The sequence below is a fragment of the Morus notabilis genome, unplaced genomic scaffold (assembly GCF_000414095.1).
Source record: "Morus notabilis unplaced genomic scaffold, ASM41409v2 Scaffold1412, whole genome shotgun sequence".
In the NCBI taxonomy this organism is placed as follows: Eukaryota; Viridiplantae; Streptophyta; class Magnoliopsida; order Rosales; family Moraceae; genus Morus; species Morus notabilis.
The window spans coordinates 49,900-55,526 of record NW_010362216.1 but is presented as its reverse complement, the minus strand read 5'-3'; positions in this window follow the sequence as shown (position 1 = coordinate 55,526).

Here is a 5,627-nt window from a genome sequence, read left to right as displayed (position 1 = left end):
TGCTTCAGTTAAAAGCTTTCACATAAAGTCACATCTCAACTCAAATTAAAAACTCGAATCGGTGTACTGAACGAGACCATAGTGTTCATTAAGTGTCACGTGTTTCTCCTTTGCTATTTTGTATGACTTTTGGTACGTACTCAAGTAATTTTAAGCAAATTTCTCTTCTAATACAGCTTAATGCTGTGTATTTTCAAGATAACTATATTCTAATACTAGTGTAAAGTTTCAATTGCTTTAACTTCATTTTCAAAGTTTAGTGCCCAAATTGTATATACGAATGTATACGCAAGTGTATCGTTTGAACTTCTCTTCAACTATCAAAGCAAAAACAAAGTTTGCAACTACAGCACTTCATAAGCCTAGTCCACGTGTTTTAAATTGAAATATTATGTGTTTCATTAATACGAAATTTCTACTACCAAGCAATTAGCATAAAATTTACTACATGCATGTTTCAGATTTTGTCTTCATGATTATATCGTTCTTTTTCATAAATATATATACATCAAAAGATATATTTATCAAATTTGAATACGTGAAATACACTAATGATCAGATATATCTAATTGGTGAAACAAAATATGCATAACTAATACAAATATTGTTGTTCACAAAAGGATTGCCTAGCGTTATATACACAATGATAGGAAAGAATCTAAAAAGAACTTCAACAATATAATAAAGTTTATCTATTTTGTTATTCTATTTACAAGGCCACACATTGACTAAAGATAATTATCTTATCTTATCTATAACTATATATTAAAGGGGAATGTATTTATTATTCATCTAAACACATATTACTTGTATTTATTATTCTTCTAAACACATATTACTATTCATCTAGATACAAGACGAATGAATAGAGGGTTCCAAACCTAAATAACTGTTTAAAGTTTTAGTTAAGTTATTTTGCGCTATGTCGTCGTGTGAATGGTTCATCTTTTTAATTTGCCACGTGTCACATTCTAATTAGCTGATTGAGAATTGTAGCGGGCCTATTTGATGCATGTCTGCTACTCCACTCTCCTTTTCTGTGCGTATGTGTTGTCAAAAGTGTATATGTGTGTTGTCTCACATAAAAAGTGGATGAGAATGTAAAATAGTTTATATACATATGGAGTCTCCCCAACAAGATTTTTTGTGCCAAATATTTTAAAACATTTCCTTTACACCTTTAATTTTGATCTGAAATTTATTAGTTTGTCCTCCTAAGACTTTCCAATTTATTATTTATGGAAAAAATTGTAGAAAAATCCATTTACACTCTTAATTTTTATCTATTATATCTCTGTTTTTTTTTTTTCCTTCTACCCATTATCTTAAATATAATAATTCGAATGAACAACAATTAGGATATAATACTAAGTTTATATATTTAGAAGAAGAAGAAATAATTAAAATGTTATATATACATTAATAGAAAATCAAAATAAAAGGTCAAATAATAAAAGAAAATAAATGATTATGAGATTTTAGTAGCTATTACACATTTTGTGGGGCTTTACTCGAGGCTCCTAAGAGAATTTTCTAAGTAATTTTTAAAAATACCCCTTAAAATAAGCCCCATTTTATTTTTATCTCTTAATATTAGTTCATATATTTTTACCTTTTAAACTAGAACTAGCTAAGAGGTAGAGTTTTTTAAAATGGGTATTTTTAGTAAGTCGGGCATTTAAACGAGATAGAATCTGTAATATTCTCAATTTTCTAGCCCTATCTCTGCTCTTAATAGGATTTTTCTTTAGATAACGAGACAAATAACTTATTTTTAAAACATATTTATTAGTAAATAATATATTTATCTGATATAAAAAATTATTTACATCTAGCAAAATAAATATCTTTTAGTAAACATGTTATTTACTTTAATTATTTCAAAAATTCCTATTTACATAAAAACGTTTCAAAAACATACTTTTATTACAATTGTTGTTTTTTTTATAAAAAAATGCTTTATCACATATTTCTCCTTTTAAATTTTGAAGCAATTTTCTTTTTTGACACGAAAAGAGCAAGGATTGTGAAGTAAGGATTAATTTCAATAAATACTCCTGACTTTTTCGCTCTCTTTCAACATGTTTTGAATTTTGAAAAGGGTTTTTCTTTTCTAAGGAAAAGGATTTATTTAATCTCCTAAATTGTGTACCCTAATTTAAAATACCTTCTATATTTATAAAACTAATAAAATGATGATGTGGTACTGCTAATGGTTTTATAAATATCCTATACTATTGATTTTGAGTCAACTTATGACTTGTTCCCTATTTTTAAAAAAATTATGGACAAGTTGACATGAAATCAATAGTTGATGGGTTATTTTTAAAATAACATTAGTTCAGTGGAAGTTTTGTATCATTTTTCATATTTTAAGAGATAAAATGAATCTTTTTTAAAGTTAGAGTGCATATTAAAATAAGATGTAAACTTTAAGAGCACTTTATGAAATTAATCCTTTACGTAATGGTCCAACTCATTACATGTATAACATAGGCAAAGTTTTTGCATGGCTATATCGATAGTTACATTTCAAAACTTGGCAGAAAAGCTAAAGAGTGGTCAAAATTAGATTTATTTGTTTCCTGTTTTCTATTATTGATGGTCAGCAAGGTTTGCATAACCACCGAAAGAAGCAATAATGCCATTTCTTCCTTACTAATGAATGATAGTGTTTGGGTCTTTTTGGCATCCAAATATCAAATTATTTGGAATGAATTATTGCTACTTCTAAGCCACAAAGCTATATGTACCATCTTCTTTTTTATGATTATATATAATAGAGTGAAATTCTCTTTTATCCATGATGAATAATTAGTGAAGCAATTGGGAAGCAAAACCAAAAATAGACATGATCATGACCATGATCTTCCTAACTTTAGATTTGTTTCCCAAATGGCGTCAATATTTTCCTTGTTTTTTTTTTTAATAATCAACCGGCGATGAAAATTCATTAAAGAGCTAAAAACTTAGGATACAAGACAAACTCAAAGCTATAGAAACGGGTGTCACACAAATAGACAATATAAACACAGCTTTACCCAACAACAGAGAGGACTTCTCCAATAAGTGGTACAGTAATATGATTCAACCGCACAGAAAATACTCAAGATATGCCATATCCTAGTCCCCAAGTGGATCCAAGCCACACAACACAAACTAAGAGCGGTGGGAAACCACCCTCTAGCTGAGACAAAACGTTGACAGATGGAGAAATCATTACCTTTATTACAACACTAATATAAACAAAAAACATAAAAACTCTAAAAACTTTACAAAAATCTCAAAAGATCAACCTAGCAAGATCAAGCCCCTAAATGCTGGAAATATTTGAAGCGCGGTACGAGCGACGCTAGAAAAAAAAACACCTGAAACGATGATAGAAGGATTAGAAATACACCAAGTGCATGGATCTCACGCACTGTCACCGAAGAGCAGAGACTGCCACACGCGCTGATCCACCTTCCTCGCCTCCCTTCGTGACCTAGTTCCTGGAGTTTCAACAAATCCCACGGTGTCCTAGATCTACTGTAGATGAATGACGACTTCTTCCCCTTGAACAGGTCCTTTCCGGTGACTACCCACACTTCTGTTGATACGAACTCAACGTCGATGACCTCTGCGATCTTCTCAAAGAAATTTAGAGGTTGACAGCCCGCCTAAAAAGCCAGACCACTGACCCCAAAATGCACCCTCTCTCTGTTCTTGCAGAGCCTTTCTCTCTCTAAAAACTTATTTCTTACGTTATGGAAAAAAGGAAGGCTTCATTTACGGTGCGTCTCAAAATTGTGACCCACTGATAGAGCAAGTGTTTTTACCGTCGAATTAAATTTTCAACAGTCAGATCTGTAATAGGAGTAGTTTTGTGTGGTGTGCTGTAAATTTTTTATGCGAACATACATAAATCTAACCGTTAAAAATTTAATCTAACGCTTAAAAATGCTTACTCCATTAGTGGGTTACAAATGAGGGATGCACGGTAAAGTTTCCCAAAATGAAAAAAAAAAAAAAAAAAAAGTGAAGGCATTTATTGGCCTGAAAGTGTTCCCTTGCCTAAGGTAAATTAAACTCCTTTTTTTTTTTTTTTTGAAATAGTTGAAATTAAACTTTTGAGTTGACATATGATTACAATTTGCACAAAAGGGAAAACTAGTGTTTTCACCCATTGTGGATTAATATTTGGCTAGCTGCATCCAACAGAAAAAACATTGAATCATTGGTTGGTTTCAAATCATGTTAAATTTTGGATGATAAAGGTTGAATTTGTATGAGCCCTTTTACACTTGTAATTTACCGCTAATGGAGGTTTATTTCACCCATTGATTGGCTGTTTTTGTGATTCTGTGAGACTGTGATAACCGAGTTAGGTTCAACTACCTTTTCGGTGTGATATTCCATCAGTGGCCGGGTCTTGGGGTAGAGGAATAGTAGGAGGGTGCAAAGGTGAGTCAAATTATAGTCAAAGTCAAAGCATGAGGAGAATGTTTATATACAGCTATATTTTTATTTTTATTTTTATTTTGGCGGTGGTTGTAGTAAAAGATGAATAACTCTGTGGGATAGAAATAGGAGTTCTTTAGCTGAAAGATGTGATTGAAAAAGGCCCATACTTAATTGCTAAAATCTTAACATGATTGCATTACTCAATATTGTGATTGAATAATTTAGACAGCTTAACCACTAATAACCACTAGGCAGCTCATCTTTTTTTTTTTTTTTTTTTTTTGCTGAATTAATTATAAACCCTTAATTCGGCTTCTATTTAATGAGTTTATTATAAAAACAACTCTATTGTTTTTCTTTTCATTAAAGGGTCTCGATATTGCGCTCCTTTGGCTGCATACCCTCCTATCAAACCACTGAAAGATTATTACTATCTTTTTATTCCTTGACATATTATTATAAACCTTTTTATCCTTCACATTCTCTATCCTTCCTATTCTCCCTTCTACCAAGCATGAGAGTTGCGAACTTATAAGTACGTTTAGAATTCGTTTTAAAATAATTTTATTTTTTGTATGAAAATAAAAACAAAAACGTTTTCAATTTCAGATAAAAATCATTTTTAAAAATATTTTTGATAGTTTAATCAAGACATTATTTTTAGTATAAAAAATTCCATTAATGTCTCTCTCTTTCTCTCTACTCGAGGGAGAGAAAACCAAAACAAAAAAATAAAAAATGACTAAATTTTTTTTTTATTTTTCTCATTTTACACTAAATTAAAAAATTATTTTTATTTTTATTTTTTATCTTTATTACGCCAAATGTTATTTTAAAAACCTTTTCATTTTTTTTTTAAAATGTAAAAATTAAAAACAGAATCAACTGTAAACACAACTTATGTTACTGGCAACGCAACCAGATTAATTACGTAAGAAAGTTCAGAGGACTAATCCTGCAACCCTATCACATAAAAGGACAAAGTGTTTTATTGAATGTTTGACGTCAGCCATAATTTGTTTTTCTTATTCAATGGCAAATTACAAGTATTGCATTGCAAAGCGTTTGCAATATCCTTTTAACACTTCTTTACTTTATAATTTTCTTTTCCCATGTCCATGTCAAAAATATCTTGTAAAATACTCATCCTCTTTTTTAGTCAATTATTGTGTACTGAAAGTCCT